Genomic DNA, 15,533 nt, shown 5'->3' with positions numbered 1-15,533 from the left:
TATCTCATAAAGTCCAGGTCTGAATGTGATTCAAGGAGTTAAACTGACATTTGGACGCTGTACTTCCATGGGGTGTTCTGAGCTGTCTCCGTGCCTAACAGTCCCTCTTTGTGTGTGCGTGTGAGATGAATAAGAGCTCTCAAAAGCAATTAGGGTTCTCATTTGAGCAGCCACCTGGGTTGAGATCTTTCTCATAATGAACTATTCAAACAAAAACCAAAAAGAAAGGAAGACAAAAATGGGGAGAAAACCCCCCAAACAGGACAAAGGGTTAAAATTGCTTTCATAATACTTTGGATGTGCTAGAGTCTGGTGATTTTGTAGAGCTAGCCTTGGCAACAATGAATGCACTTCAAATAGAAGGCCTCCTCATATAGGAGTTGGACAGAATGAGACCACCCATGAAAAAGAATCAATAGCCTCCCTGACTGCAGAGCCCTGTATGTACAATTGTGTGGATGGAGACCACAAACGGTGTGGCCGTTTCATTGCAATTCGGTATTGAATTAAAATTTGAGGAATGTAAATATGTGAAAAATGCTATTGAGTGAAAAAGTAATCCAAACTTCATAATAAACCCAGTTCCACTTGTTTAGATCTTTAGGCTTTTTGAAGCAATATGTGCATATGATCTTGACAAGGGAATCAGAAATCTAATAGTGAGTGACTGAAAAGGTAGAATCGATCTCCCCACGATGTGTAAACTTTAGAATTTTGCTGGTGAGAGTTCAAAGCTACAGCCCTGCATGTTTGTACCATCCACAAGTCACAGCCTATTGGGTTAGGAGTTTTTATTTTTGGTTGCTTGCTTGTTTTCTTAACTCTATCAACGAAGAACCAGTGCAGGCCAGGCGCGGTGGCTCACGCCTGTAATCCCAGTACTTTGGGAGGCCGAGGCAGGCAGATCACGTGGTTAGGAGATCGAGACCATCCTGGCCAACATGGTGAAACCCCGTCTCTACTAAAAATACAAAAATTAGCTGGGCATGGTGGCGCGTGTCTGTAATCCCAGCTACTCAGGAGGCTGAGGCAGGAGAATTGCTTGAACCAAGGAGGTGGAGGTTGCAGTGAGCCACAATCGTGCCATTGCACTCCAGCCTGGCAACATAGCAAGACTCCGTCTCAAAAACAAAAACAAAAACAAAAAAAGAACCAATGCAGAGCTTTAGATGTTTAATTATTAATTATTCACTAAATGAATGAACTCCGCATCCACAACATATTGAAATGTTGGCATCATGCTGATTCTCTCCAAAGGCCTTCTCTTAGGGAGTATCTCAGTTCAGATCAATGCTTTTATTTAGCAGGAGAGATAGCAATATTATTATTTGGAATTCAAAATTCCACTCTGACCAGTCTGACAAAGCCAGAAAGACAAATCTAAACAATAACAACAGCAAAAATCTACTTTTTTTGTTTAGCTTTGTCTTTCTGCCTTGATCAGATTGGCTCAAATTTCTATGTTTCTACTTTCATAAAATGTGTAGGTATATTAAAAATACAAAAATAGACTATTTTAGATACGTACTTATCCTTACATTTAAGAACTAACTTGCATGAGGAAAAGTGTTGGAAATTTCTTCATAGTACAATAGTTTATGAAACATATATTTTTTTTCTGTAGAAAACAATACTTTTTATAATTCCCTTTAAAATAAATCAGGTCTTGCTGAAGGTGAGTCTTTTCATTTAAACTGGCATCATGATCTACTAAACTTAGGCTTGGGTCTTTATAACTATTTCCTACCTTACAAATTTCTTTATTTAAATTTTCATAGGTTATTAATTTCTCTTTGTTGTTAGACAACAGGCTAATTAATTAACTTGAATTGCATATTTAACCTTTTGATAGGTGCTCAAATAAGGTCAAAGTCAGTCAAGCCAGTCGGAAGCTCTAGTAGGACACGTGGGCCATTGTTGACAAGGAACAGTTGGAGACCGATTGACCGAATCTGCATGGTGTATGTGTGTGTGTGTATGTGACAGAGAGAGAGAGAGAGAGCAGAGAGAGTGTGACTGAGTGACTACTTTGAGGAAGCAATGCAGAATATGGCTTGGTAGCTTGATTAAACATAAATTGTGAAAGTCAAGCCGAGAAGTTCCAGTCTCACATACTAAGTCCACTTGAGTTCAAACATGAGGGGATGGCAGTACAGTTCGTGATTCGTCTTGGTCCCCAAGGAGACTGAACACAGAAAGATGAGTTATGGAAACACTTAAGGTTTTTAATGAGAACCGGTGATACTGTTTAGAAGTGAGGTTAAAAAGTAAGGGAAAAATAAAAGACACATTTTGAAGGAGTTGCTCAGACAAGATATCATATTAAATATAAAGCTTGGAGGAGAAAGAGCCACAAGTGAGTCCAGATTGCCTTGGGAAATGGACAGACCCATGGAACCACTTCCTGAGTGACCTACACCTGCGCTTTTTCTCTGGATCCTTGGACATACATCTTAAGGTCTTATTCTTGAAAGATTTCAGGGGTGAGAAGCCCTTCCATTCTTCATCATGGGACTAAAAATACTGGGAAATATAAAGGAAAATATAAATGAAAGTCATTATCGCCCAGGCACAGTGGCTCATGCCTCTAATCCCAGCACTTTGGGAGGTCATGGTGGGTGGATCACTTGAGGTCAGGAATTCGTGACCAGCCTGGCCAATATGGTGAAACCCCGTCTTTACTACAAATACAAAAAATTAGCTGGGCATGGTGGTGTGCGCCTGTAATCTCAGCTACTTAGGAGGCTGAGGCAGGAGAATGACCTGAACTCGAGAGGTGGAGGGAGGTTGCAGTGAGCCGAGATCGCACCACTGCACTCCAGCCTGGGCAACAGAGTGAGAATCCCTCTCAAAACAAAACAAAGCACCACTCATTATCATTGTATTTGCATTGTAGCATAACAGCAAATGCCATTATGATTTCTAGAAAAGTGAAATTTTGGGTTGTTTTTTTTTTTGCAAGCAATACAATTGAAAAAGGAAGATATTAAAAAAGAACAGATTATTGGATGCAAGGTGTCCCTATCATCTTTTTCCCCCAAGATGACACCTGACTCTTTGAATACTATGACTTAAGTAAGCTTGCTATGATTGTTGATTGAGGACCTATTTGGTGAAAACATGGAGCTTTATGATGAAATATAAACAGACACGACATGGATAATGACCTGTAGGAGTTTGCACAGTTAATAAACCTAGAGGTAGATAATAAGCCAGAGCATCCTAGTTAGGGAACAAAGAAAGCTCTGTGACAGCTCAGGGACAAGCTATTTTTTGAGGAAAAACTTGATGGAAGCTGTTAAGTTGTTGAGCTGTGCCATGAAGAATATATGGGTGATGGAAGGGATTCATCTATTAAAGCATCTGATGAATGGAACATTTGAACACAGAAATCTATGTTAAGCAGCTTGGTGTCAATCGTTGCTGTTGTTACTACTTGGGTGTTAAGTGTGGCGTGGTAACAGAAGCTGTGCTTTAGCATGGGCTGTTTCTGGCAGTGCCATATCATGAAAGTTCTTTTTTTTTTTTTTTTTCCTTTTAGAAACAGGATTTCGCTCTGTCATCCAGGGTGAAGTACAGTGGTGCACTCATAGCTCCCTGCAGCCTCAACCTCCTGGGCTCAAGGGATCCTTCCATCTCAGCTTCCTGAGTACCTGGGACTACAGGTGCACTCCACCATACCTGGCTAATCTTTTTAGTTTCTGTAGAGATGGGGTGTCACTATGTTGCTCTGGCTGGTCTTGGGTTCAAGTGATCCTCCCACCTCGGCCTCCCAAAATGCTGGCATTACCAGCATAAGCCATTGCACTGGGCCCATAAACTTTTTTATGTTATCCACAGCTGCTGACCCTATACTTTCTAGGGTAGACAAGCTACCTAAGATGAAAGGGTGGCAGGAGAACAACAGGGAAAGAAGCTGGAAAGTCAACCAGCTTTGCTAGCGATTTTACAAAAAAAAAAAATGTATTCGCTTCTTTTATAGATACCACTGGATCTAATTCAAGATATAATTTATAGCATGGTTTTCATCCTTGAATAGCTCCCATCTTTTCTGAGGGTCTTAAAAACTTTTCTGGCATTCTGCATTAGTCAAGAGATATTTGTGTTCAAATGGTAGAAGGCAACCTAGCCTCAATCTGACTTTGAGGGAAAAAACGGAAATTTATTAGAAGGGCTATGGGATATCCAAACTTACTGTAAAAGTTGAGAAATCAGATTGGGAGAATGGCAGGGATGCAGCTAGACTTTAGACGCACCTGGAAGCAATGAATCCAAGGACATCACCAATCTTCATGTCTCGTTCTTTGCTTCTTTCTGGAAATAGGCTTGCTTTAAATGGCAGTAAGAGGGTTCTCTGCAGTTTTTGTTAGTTGCATTTTGTTTTTCTCAGTACCACCAGTGAGGGACAAAGTTCCATAATTCCATACTAAAAATCCCAGGGCGGGGTTTTGATTGGCCCACTTGACTCAGGAGTAAGAAGAGATAAAACTGGGCTGTTCTTGGGTATACCAGTTGGCAGGGGGAGAAGGACAGTTCTCACCATAAGGTGTCTGGAATGAGCAGGCACTACTTCACTTCACTGTCCAAAATATTTTTGAGCATCGATTATATGCCAGACATGCCTTAGAGGCTGAGATTGTGAGAGATACAAGCATTCCTAATTTTGAGAGATAGGTACTTGTAGGCAGAAAAGTCATGGTCCCTGAGAGATGTGCAAGCACCGCCCTCCACCCCTACCCCCCAACCAACTCACCCATTCCTGGAACCTGGGAATAGGTTGGAGGCATGGCACCTGACTTCTTCAATACTCTGCCTTAAATAATGACTTCAAATGGCAAAGGGGAATTAAGGTTGCCGATTGAATTATGTTTGCTAATCAGCAGACCTTCCAATAGGGAGAATCTATCCTGGATTCTCATATATATTAACAGAGACCCTCCACTGTGGATGCAGAAGACTCAAAAGGAGATCAGAGTTGGTGTAAAGCAACATGAGAAAGAGATACCTGGACATTGCTGGCTTTGAATATGAGAGAGCCAGGAGAAAGGAACGCAGGTGGCAGTCTCTAGAAGCCGGAAGAGACAGGGAAACAGATTTTTCCTTAGAGCTTCCAGAAAGGAGCCCGACAGCCCTCCTGATACCTTGATTCTAGCCCCATGGAAGAAACTCTGACCTTAGAACTGTAAAAGAATAAATGTGTGCTGTTCTAAGCTTACTAAGTTTGTGGAGATTTGTCTTAGTGGTAATAGAAAACTAAGGAAGAGTTTTATCACCCTGTAATATTATTTGAAATTCATAATGAAGTGTTACTCTGAAAACAAATAAAAGTTCAGAGTCTCTGAAGTTGTTTGGTTTCGGGCCTTCTGGACCCCTCTCCATTCTGGGATTCTACTTCCAAGAATTTCTAGTTGAAAACACCCTTGGGCACTTAGAGCTTTCTACCTTGCTCAAGCATGCTAAGGAGATCATATCAATTCTTATTTTAGGGCAGACATTTTTCAGATTTTTAAAAATGTATTTTTTAAAAATTTGAGAGATAGGTACCCTGTCTCTGAATGGGGTCTTGCACTGTGGCCCATGCTGCAGTGCAGTGTCACAGTCATAGCTCACTGCAGCCTCAAACTCCTGGCCGCAAGTGATCCCCCAACTTCAGCCTCCTGAGTGTCTGGGACTATAGGCTGAGACTACTATATTGAGGTTCAGAGAAGAAGCATGTCCAGGTGTCTGCAAATTAGAAAATGGTGGCAGATTTTTTAAAAAAGAAACGATGAAAAATTATCCCCGATTAGATTTACATTACAATTTTCAGCCACCATGACTGGCTAGTTTTTAAATTTTTAAAGAGTTGCCCAGACTGGTCCGGAACCCTAGCCTCAAGTGATCCTTTGATCTCAAACTCCAGAGTTCTGGGATTACAGGTGTGAGCCACCACGCCCAGTGACGTTTTGCAAATTTGACATTTTGCATCATGTTAATATAGCCTCATGGCCAATTGTCCTAAATGGTATATTCAAAAGATAATACTGTTTTGACACAGAAAGGTACCAAAGGGTCATTTAGAATTTTTTCAGGAAGCTATAACAGATTTCCAGAGTAGATGGCTTTGAATGACATATAACAAAATACCCAAATTGTTCTTTCCTCATCTGTCTCCACAGAGTTTCACTCAAGATCGCGGCTGCACCTTTACATGTCTTATTTTCCTACTTACAAACACTGCTGACAAAATCCTCTGTGTTCCCCACTCCTTCCGGCTACACCTTAAGTTGTGGTCTCTTCTGGGCAAAGTGATTCTCTGACCTTTTCAAGCTACACCTTGTTTCCTCCTCCAACCAAAACTTGTTTGCTGGAGTTGAAATGCCAGTTTAGCCCCTTAGCAGATCAGTCATTATGGGCAAGTGACCCAGCTTGCTTGGGCCACAGTGTCCTTATGTCTAAAATAGAGGCGGCTGAGAGGTTTAAGGTTTTAATCCATATAAAGTGCTTAGTAGCCAGCACATACAAGCACCCTGTAATCTGATGTTAGTGCAGCTTCATTAATAACAGAAAAGGGAACCCGAAAATTTCAGCAAAATTGCATGTGCATAGTGGGTCTGGTATGTATATTAGTCTAGGCATAATAAATGTTGAACGTCTGTGACATAACTATTGTAGTAGTAGAGGGGTAAGCTTAAGAAGTAAGACCAATAAATAGCCCATCATTTCTGGCAGTTTCTAGTATGGTTTTAACAAAAGGGAATTTTGGGAGGAATAACATTTTTAAAAAGAGCCAACTATTATCATTCTGCTTTATTCCTAACTTTAGTCCTTTTGAGCCTGTGTTATCAAATGGATTTTGAGCATATGTGAATTAGAGAAATTAATCACTAGGAAAGGATTAGAATTAATTAATTTTCCTTAATTAAGGAAAAGTTCCTTAAACTGTGAAAAGGCAGTAACACCATTCTTTGTGTGTGAGATTAAAGAGAAATTAATTTTCTTTCTCTTCTTGTCTAGACACACAAAGTCCAATTGTACACATACAGTCACAAAATATAGGTGAAAAACGAAAACTGTGTTAACACAGTGAGACAGATGTTTTAACCAATCAACATCAACATGCAACTAGCTGAAAATAATTAAATTACTCCAGTTTTCATCTGTCAGTTGGATGTTTGACATTGTGTAGACACAGCTTATAAGTAAAGATAATTATGAAAGATTATTAAATAAAGATCTCCCTGACACGGATTAATTGAAAAGTATTTAGTATTTTTTGTAAGCACAGTTAAACTGGAGTGGATTTCCGATAGCATGTGTCTCTCCCCCAGCTCAAAAAGCTTTCAGCAATTTGAATACTGAGTAATAATCTTATTGAGGGTTTAGAAATTACATATGTTTGGAATAATACTATTTAGTAGTATGAATTATGCCTGTTTGAATAATTAAGAAATATCTTTTCCTAACAAAGAACATTTTCCCTTATGTACATAATCTTCCAATACATGAATTTTAATTCAATTCAATTTGCAATTTAGATTCTTGTCATAATTTGAACAAATACAGATTACCTAGAATATATTAAAAATCAAATTTTCACATAGTGCATATCATAAGAATTTTTTTTAGAAATTGTCAGAGATAGAAACTTTAGGTACAACTAGTCCACTGAAATATTTGGCCATTTAAAACAATTAGCTCATTATTTATTTGTGCAGTCTTGCTTCCTAAGATGTTGTAGTCTTATTTGTTGTCAATTAATATTGCTGGTTTGAACACTGTTATTTATTTTCCATACTATTTTAGCCAAGCTATTAATTTTTATTATTTATTATTTTTTTAATTTTTTTTTTTTATGTTTGAGACAGTCTTGCTCTGTCACCCAGGCTGGAGTGCAGTGGTATGATCTCTGCTCACTGCAGCCTCCACCTCCCAGGTTCAAGTGATTCTCCTGCCTCAGCCTGCCGAGTACCTGGGACTATAGGTGCCCACCACCACACCCAGGTAATTTTTGTATTTTTAGTAGAGATGGGGTTTCACCATGTTAGCCAGGCTCAAACTCCTGACCTCAGGTGATCCTCCTGCCTTGGCCTCCCAAAGTGCTGGGATTACAGGTGTGAGCCACCGTGCCTGGCCTAGCCAAGCCACTTAACCTTTAAATATTTAGTGTCCTCAGCTATTAAAAATAAGAGTAATATGATTATACATCCTATGAATTTGTTTTATAATTATTGTGATTTGGGAGTAAACAACTATATAAGAAATAATTATAAAATAGATAAGATTAGTGCATATTAAGACTTTGATGTCAGGTTAATTGAATGTTAATCCCATGACTTTATCTTTCATTGCAAGATTCTTTGCCTGAGTGGGGTACTGGAAGCCATTGTTGAGAGTAGATCCGATCTTACTAGACTGTTGGTTGGTTCTCCTAAAACCAGGCTGTTTTCATAATGAGTTAGTTTAACATTTTGTCTTTATGTTTAAGCACCCCTTTCCTTGGTGCAGTCACAGCCAAACTGCAAACAGAAATCGAGAAGTTGTGAGCTCCAGATTTGAGAGCCACAGAGAGTTTGTGAGATCAAAAACATCCACTCTCAGTAAATAAATCAGAGCTACCTAAATCACACAGTCAGCTTAAAGGCAAGGGAACCAGAGGGAAAAACTCCAAAGGAGTGATCTCTTCATGCAATTGCTACTGGTAAAATAAAGCAAAGATGAGACAGTGTAGTCTCCACCTTATTATTTCAATCTAATATTCTATATTGAGGTTCAGAGAAGCAGGTCCAGATTTCCACAAATTAGAAAGTGGTGGCTTGCTCTTGTAATCCTAGCACTTGGGGAGGTCTAGGTGGGTGGATTGCTTGAGCCCAGGAGTTAAGACCAGCCTGGGCAACATGACAAAACCCTGTCCTTACCAGAAAAAAAAAAAAAATTAGCTGGGCATGGTGGTGCTGGCCTGTAGTCCCAGCTACTTGAGGGGATGAGGCGGGAGGATCACTTGTGCTTGGGAGATCAAGGCTATGGTGAGCTGAGATCACAGCAGTGCACTCCAGCCTGGGTGACACAGTGAGACCCTGTATCTAAAAAAGAAATAAAAGAGAAACATTTCCTTGTTAGACTTTACGTATCTGACGATGACTTTTGATGGTGAAGGTAGGCATTGGTATGTGGTCTGTGGTGTGTGTGTGTGTGTGTGTGTGTGTCTGTGTGTGAATGCTATTGAAGGAAAGCCGGTAGGAGAAATATCCACAATTCAGTTAAGATCAAACATGTTACAATTTTCTGGGAAGTGCCAAGTTATACAACACCTAAACTATATCCTCTTCCTCTCTGAAACCCCAAACATCCCAAAGTCTCCTTCAAGCCAGACATCCTCTTGGTCTACTGTGCATGGTGTCTGCACGGTCCTCAAGTTTGCCTCAGGGAAAGTGCCTGTTGCCATCAGAAAGAAAGAATGCAGCAGGTACTGATTTATCTCAGGCAGAGGAGCTCTTGTGGTGAGTTTCAACAAGATATGAAAATTGTAGGTTCTTGAACACTCCTTTTCTTCTTCCTTAAAATGGATGTCTTTAGCTACATTCTACTCTCTTCTCTGTCTTTTATGACATAATCAGTCATTCACTCAACAAGGGAACATCTAATATTCACCTAACATCCCATTTGCCTGTCACATATGGACTTTAGCCTCCAGTCGGGCCAGTGACACTATTGATCTCCTAATTCCAATCTAGACTCTTTGGGTATTTTTTTCTCTTTTCCATTCCTTATTTTCTTTAGAGGCATTTTAGATAACTCATTTAAAAATTATTAGTAAATAAATCATTATTTGCAATCAGCATAGACAAGGCCTTGGGTGAGTCTAAGTGGATATCCGGAGAGATCTAAACCCACTGCTGGAAAAGTGAGTGGGAAAGCCCCATTGATATGTGACCCAACTAAACCAACGTTTCATAAAAAGCAGTGTCTTCAGCGACTGCTTTAGGATTTCAGGGAAAAGAAAATGGAGGCAAATCTGAAAGTGGATGTTTTCTATGGAGGATCCTTGATAGAAAAGTTTTCACCCAGCCTTGAGTGAATATGCAGAGCATAAACACATGTTTGTGCAGTGAGGAAATGCTGTCTATGTTTCCTAAAATGGAAGTTCTTGTTTATTGCTTCTTTAGCTGCACAGAGACATAAAAGATGCAAAACTTGGGAGAAGGGAGAGATAAAACTAAGACAAAACTGGAGGAGGGTGCAATGATGTTGTAATTTAACATGCAAAATACTCACTTGGGTATTTTTTAAATTGTTACATTGTGACATTGGGGGGTTCATAAATGGAATTCCATCCAAACTAATTCTAATGCCTATCTTTTCTTTTTAGCAGACTATAGAATAAAGTTAAATCAAAGAACATGAGGTCCCATTCTTACCAAATTCAAATATACTTTTTATCACCTGGTGTTTAAATCATTAATACAAAAGCTTTCAGTCTCCTCCAAATTTCTATTCTAGTAAAGTACTTTCATAATTTTATATTGGAAATGTACTAATCCAGATAACTAGTATGAAATCAAGTTATAATACTATTTTGCATGTTTCTAAAATGTTTACATTTAAAAATAGAGAAGTAAGCCTTAGGGAGAAAACTGCAGCTTTCCCAAGAATATTAAAATGTTAACAAATTATTTCATTTTGAGCTAAAATCAGATAATAATGAGAACAAATTTCACCATCGCACATTCTACAGGGATCTTTGCATTTTATACTTTTTTTTTGTTTTGCTTTATAAGAGGGGATTTTGGTATATTGAATATCATACTGGAAATTTACCTGGACGGAAACGATAGAGTCAACTTAGACTTTAATCACAGAATGATAACATCTTCCAAGGAGAAGGAGCTTTTGAGGTCATTTCACCAAAACTCTTTCACCATACAGTATTTTCCCGTTCATTAACCTTTTGGCACTCTAAGCAGAGATGAAGTATCCTCCCCTGAGTTCCTAGAAGTTGAATTTAATCACCATTTTGCGAGTCTGCCCTCCCCAGTAGATGGTAAACCCTTTGAAGACCCAGAGCATTTTTGAGATAAAAGAATGAATCATATACTTCAGTACATGGAACAAATGAATAAACCTGTAGTGCCTGGCCACCCACCTTTTTTTTTGAACCTGACCGATAAAGACGTTTACAGCTTCTTAATTTCATTATCAGAGAAAGGGTTGGCAATATTTACCTGAGCACTCTCTACAAACAGAGATGAAGAAATTTGGAATGTTTCCTTTCTCTCCTAATACATAGCTTTGGAAGTCTTAGAAAACATGTTGGTATGTTCCTTCTAGGTAGTCTTTTGCAAGCATCCTCTTCAGTGTCAAGCATCTATTCTCATGCATCACATTACAGGTTATGAATATACCCAGAGTTTATGTGAGATCTTTTTTTGTCAAATGCATTAAACCCTTGGCTTATGTATATTGAGCTGGAAGACACATGTTTTTGCAATATTTTAAAAGTAATATATTTTATAATATGCCTTAGAAATTAAAAAGAAAATAGAATACCTCCACTTCCTATGACAAAATGTCAGCATATACAGCAAGGCAAAGCCATTTGTTGCTGAAGCTCAGTTTTTCCCACCGGATGCTGAATGCACAACAATCACCAGCCAAGCCAGGAGCCTGTTTACTGCATGTTTCCCTGAAATGCCAAGCCCCTGAGGTGTTACAAGGAGGGAAGGCAGCATACATGTGTGATAGAATGGCCAATAAACTAATTGGTTTATAGTTTTGAGAAAGCAGCTGGTTGCCTGTTTTTAAATGCAGTGGTCTATAATTTGATAGAATGCAGAAGGAATCATTTCCAAGAAATTAATTAAAGTTCATAGGTTGGAAAATAATGGAGCTCATCATTAGGGAAAGCTTATTCTAAGACTTAGGATAAAATGAGCTTCCTCTTGCATTTCATTCAACTTAAGGTTTTGTAGTTACTTGTCATCATCAAAAATATCATCAGAGTCATCGCCATCATCATTATCTAAATTTGAGTAGCTATGAGAAGGTATTGTGAGGTCCTAGCTTTAGAGGAATCAATTTCTTTGAGATTTGATATTTTTATTTTAGGACTGCAGAGCATAGGTTAGAATCTGTGTTTTAAAAACTTTGACAGGCCACGTCATAGGTAGTAAAGTTTTCTCTTGGCATGAGTTTTGAGTTGACTTGTGTTATGGTTGAATTGTGTCTCTCAAAAATATTGTTTATGTCTTAACTCCTGGTGCCTAGGAATTTCACCTTATTTGAAAATAGGATTTCTGCAAATGTAATCAAGGTAAGATGAGTTCATACTGTGTTAGGGAAGATCCTAAACCCAATATAATTGGTGTTCTTGTAAGAAGAGACACAACAACAAAGACAGAAACAGGGAGAACACCATGTGAGGATGGAAGCAAACATTGAAGTGATTCATCCCTAAGCCAGGGAGCACTGTTGGAAACCACCAGGAACCAAGAACAACTCAATCCAAGACAGAAGCATGAAATGGATTTTCTTTAAGAGCCTCTAGAAGGAATCATCTTAATTTTGGACTCTGCCCCAGAACAGTGAGACAATGCGTTCTTGTTTCAAGTCACCAAGTTTGTGGTAATTAGTTACAAAGCCCCAGAAATGAATGCAGTCTGGATTAGGTATATTCTGCGTACATATGCTGCCTAAGAATGCCAGAAGCCAGAAGAGGTGATGTCTGCATTTTTGGTTCCTAAAATCCTCTCTCAGTACCCACTGCTCTGTCCAGGGCAAAGCTCCCCTGACACATTTTTAGCCTTTAGGCTATGTCCTATCTCCCCTGCTCACCAGAGAAGTAGGTCTTGGATTCCAGTCTCTCAAGGCTGGCATTTTCCAAGTGAAAGACACTGCCTTTGTGTAAATCCTTCCCCCTTGAGTGTAGGCAGGACATAGGATTTGTTTGTGTCTCATGGAATATGATAGAGATAATGGAACACCACTTCCATGATTATGTTACATAAGCATATAAATTGTGTCTTACTAGTATACCCTTTTTGTTGCATTCTTGGTTTCCATGCTTTGATGAAAGAGCAGCCATGTTAAACAGGTGCATATGGCAAGAAGCTCAGAGCTGCCTCTGAAACAACAGCCAGCAAGGAACAGAGGCTTTCAGTCCAGCAGTCCACAGGGCATTGAATCCTGCCAACAACCACATAAGTTTGGAAGCGAACCTTCCTCAGTTATTCAGCTTTAAAATGAGACCCCAGCTCAGGCCAACACCTTCATCAGTGAGAGACTTCAAAGCAGTGGACCCTGCTAAGGTTGTGCCTGGATTCCTGATATGCAGAAACTCTCATAAAATAAATACATTACTTGAAACTGTTAAGTTTTGGTTATTTGTTACATAGCAGTCAATAACTAATGTGGCATAATATGCAAAACATGGATTTCAGCTGAGCACAGTAATCCCAGCTCCTTGGGAGGCTGAGGTGGGAGGATTGCTTGAGGTCAGGAGGTCGAGGCTGCAGTGAGCTATGATAGCACCATTGCAATCATAGCTCATGGCAGCTATGAGCCTGGGAGACAGAGCAAGACCTTGTTTCTAAAAAGACATGGATTTCAAATTTGGCCAGATTGTAACCCAACTTCTACATAGATATTATGTCTCCATTGGAGGGATATATATTTTGAGACTTTGCAATCCTTAATTACTTAGGAACAATTAGTTAGCAAGTGAAAGAAATTCAGGTTGAATTCACTTAAGGGAAAAGAAGAGATTTTCGGGTTCCATTTACTAGCGGTGCATTTAGTTTCGAAAATGGTGTCCTCAGGTCTAATCATTGCTGTTAGGAATCTGGCACTTTGGCGCCATGTTTCTTCTTTGGCTTTCTTAGAGAGGCTTGTCCGTGTGTGGTGGTAGGCAGTCAACAGCATTTCCTAGTATGTCATCCTTTTCTCAGAGAAGCACATTGGCCTAGCAACTATGCGTACTGGCCTAATTTTAGTTGCATGCCAACCAATGTCTATATCCAGTGGAAAGAGATACTTGAATTGATATGGACTGCTTGGGTTATGTATACTCTTCAGAAATGAGAAGAGATTGGGTAAGTCCAGTAGGCTTAGGGTAGATGGAAGTAAGATTGCTCCCCAGAGGAAAATTGAATGCTAGGTAAGCAAAACTCATTGATGTCCATTGTTGCTTATATTACAAATAGTACCAAACAAGAAAGAATGGCATGGCTGCTTCATAGAAGAGGAGATGAACTTGGGGCAAAACCTTACCTAGGATATTTCCTTTTTTCAGCTAAAAAGAGGAACTTGGACATTCAGAAATGAGAAAACTTGTATATCAGTTGCTGTTGTTGTTGGTTTGTAAACAGCTGTAGCTCTTAGTGACATAGAGAGATAAAGTGACAGGAACAGATGAGGATGTTTCTATTAGGATGTTATCCAGGCAGTTCTATGTTGGGAGTCACCCTCCTGGGACACTCCTGGGTCTGGAAGCTGTCAGCTGGTGGCAAATCAGAGATAGTCTGAGATTTAATGCCAGATGGGAAACGTGACCTCAAATGAATGAGGCTGTTTAGGAGTGGGCGCAACATGCTGTGCTTGCCATCTCTTTTAAGAGTTCTAACTGAAAGGTTAGGTTTACTGAAGGATAAGCCAATTTGGGGAGCTGATCTGGTGAACATGAATTTGGCCAAACTTCAGGCTAAGCGTTTAGCAGGGTGAAAGTTTGGGAAGAGTTTCGTTGTAGAACATTAGGCAAATGGCTGACAAAAGAGCTTCCAGTTCTCTCGCAAGGAATTCTTCAAAAAGCAAAGGAGGTCCTTCTCAGTCAGCCTGCTCTTTCTGCTCAGTAGACTTCTTTGTGAGACTATGCTGTGAGTGAGTTCTCAGGCTGGTGATATAACCTGGTCTTCAATTCTTGTGCAGCTCTGTAAGTCCACGTAGGCACCACTAAATATCCTTATGACATTAAGTGTCATTGGATTGTTTGCTAACATTTGCTTCCATATGGGCCCCAGGCATTAGCAAACATGTAGTTTATTCATTTATTTATTCACTCAGTGAATATTTATTGAACTTATTCTAATTGTCAGGCCACTTTGCTAAATGTTGTTCCATCACTTTCCTTGCAGACCATACAGGGGAAAATGCACAACTAACTGGAATCATCATTTAGTGTAATCCATGCAATGATGCAACAAGTTGGGGAGATGTGAGAACATCTGGCAGGAGCATGTGTCCCAGACTGAGAGGGTGAAAATGCACTAAGGAGAAATTTGAAGAATCAGTAACTGACCAAATTGCTGGGAGGAGAGTCATTTCAGACAGACAGAGGAGCACGTTCAAGGCTGAAGTCTACAGCCTGACATTAATATCGATTCTCTTAGCTAAGTGTTGTTAAAGAAACCAAATGACAGTGAATTTGAAGTCCTGCACTCAGCCAACCGTATGAAGTGTAGTCACTGTATGGTCAGTTAATTACAGGGCAGCATCCTTCAGTCATCAGTCGAGCTAGAGAGAATATTGACAGATGTGCTCTTATGAAAGCTGAGAAGCTCAAC

The 15,533-nt window shown here is 39.5% G+C and overlaps 1 protein-coding gene across 10 annotated transcripts in view; it reads left to right on the top strand.

Annotated features, from left to right (window-relative positions):
• The window catches only part of NLGN4X (neuroligin 4 X-linked), a 341,186-nt gene that overhangs the window by 79,075 nt on the left and 246,578 nt on the right, over nucleotides 1–15,533 (top strand). The window lies entirely within an intron of this gene.

The sequence above is a fragment of the Pan troglodytes genome, chromosome X (genome assembly GCF_028858775.2).
Source record: "Pan troglodytes isolate AG18354 chromosome X, NHGRI_mPanTro3-v2.0_pri, whole genome shotgun sequence".
NCBI lineage: Eukaryota > Metazoa > Chordata > Mammalia > Primates > Hominidae > Pan > Pan troglodytes.
Note: the sequence above shows the minus strand (reverse complement) of the source record. Positions and strands in the feature narration are given on the sequence as shown.